At 53.2% G+C, this 1,497-nt stretch overlaps 1 long non-coding RNA gene across 1 annotated transcript; it reads left to right on the forward strand.

Moving 5' to 3' along the window:
* The first annotated feature begins 73 nt into the window (after positions 1-73).
* Positions 74-1,208, forward strand: LOC108523767 (uncharacterized). The gene is made up of 2 exons (XR_001883889.1): positions 74-180; positions 928-1,208. It is a non-coding gene; the product is annotated as an uncharacterized LOC108523767 (long non-coding RNA).
* The last annotated feature ends 289 nt before the right edge of the window (positions 1,209-1,497 follow it).

Below are 1,497 nucleotides of genomic sequence, written 5' to 3' on the forward strand. Positions count from 1 at the left end.
CCACCCGCCGCTTCTTTCTCCGTCTAGCGATTTTATTTTTTATTAAGTGTCTCTTCCTTTTCTTTCTTTTTTTCTTTTTTTTTTTTTTTTTTTTTATATATATTTTTTGGCATTGCTTTGCAGATGTTGGGATGAGAGTCGGAGCCGAATACCAAGCTCGGATCCCTGAATTTGATCCAGGTAGATACATTTGCTTAAGCAAAATCTTATCTTCCCTTTCCTGGGCTTGGTTTGGGGTGGACGGGCTAGGGGTCCGGGCATGGGGCCGGGAGGGGATGTGGGGTTGGGCTGGGCAGGCATCCGTGGTGGGGAGGCTGTCAGGCTTGGCCGGGCTGTGACACTGGGCGTGTGGGCAGATGTGTGCACTGCAAGGTTAACATGGTTCCCTTCGGAGGCCACTTGCCCGCTGGTGGCATCGCCTTCCTGACCCTTGAGCTGGAGCGGGGTCGGGGTGAGCAGAGGGAGACGGCCCTTGGCGGAGTCCAGGGTCCGAGGCCGCGGGCTGGAGGAGCAGGCGTGCAGACTGTGTGGACGAACCGTGCAAATGTCAATTGCCACCTCGCTCGCCTCGGCACCGGGGCGGGCGGCGGAGGCCAGGGCGGCTGTCACCGGCCGAGGAAGCCAAGGGCGAGCCCTGCCGACCCGCGCGCAGCGGGGATTGTCTCTTTTCTTTCTTTTTGGCTAGGTGGTGTAGCTTTGGTCGCGGCAGCTCTGCGGAGTGCGGGAGCCGCGGAGAGAAAGGGGTGGGGGAAGGGGGTGGGGAGACGCCAGCGGCAGGCACACCTCGCTCGCCAGCCAGCCCTGGGAAGTTAGACCACAGGACAGTGGCTGCAGCTGCCAAGGAGACATTTTCTCCCCGAGCAGCCAGGTTCCAGCGTCCTCTGCCAACCCAGCTTGCGGGCTCCCTGTCTACTTTTCTCCAAACAGGCTCCCCGGCGGTCACGAGATTTCAGCTTGTGCGGGGATTGGGCGAGAGTTCCGCATATGGAGGCGCCCTTGCTGGAGCCTCTCGGAGTGGAGCGCGTTTCCTTCTCCCCACCCTGCCCGAGACCGTTCTCAGTTCAGGCTTTGGACAGACTTTCAGAGGGGCCCACCTTTTTATTTCCCTCCTTACAATTCGTCAATTTTTTTGCCCGGTGCCCGTTCATAATACTGCGTTTGTGTCAGACCTTCGATTTCTATGTTACATATTAAAGAATTTACTTGTATTTTCTTGGGGAGAAACAGAATGTTTAATTATTAGAATACAGAGGTGTATTCTTTGTCTCTCTTCTACCTGTTAGGAAATGCAAAATGATATTTATCTACCATTTGGATTTCAGATAGCAGCTCCTCCTCCTGTCCCAAATGAGGAGGATAAAAAGTAATGAGTGTTAAAATGATTGTCAGGACAGTTTCATTTTTAATAGGTGAAAACAGTGATGCAAGAGTGTTCACTAGATTTGGGTTGCCTTGTAAATGACTGGCTGGGAATACATTTTATTTAAAGACTATCAG

Source organism: Rhinopithecus bieti, unplaced genomic scaffold (assembly GCF_001698545.2).
Source record: "Rhinopithecus bieti isolate Rb0 unplaced genomic scaffold, ASM169854v2 scaffold_77511, whole genome shotgun sequence".
In the NCBI taxonomy this organism is placed as follows: domain Eukaryota; kingdom Metazoa; phylum Chordata; class Mammalia; order Primates; family Cercopithecidae; genus Rhinopithecus; species Rhinopithecus bieti.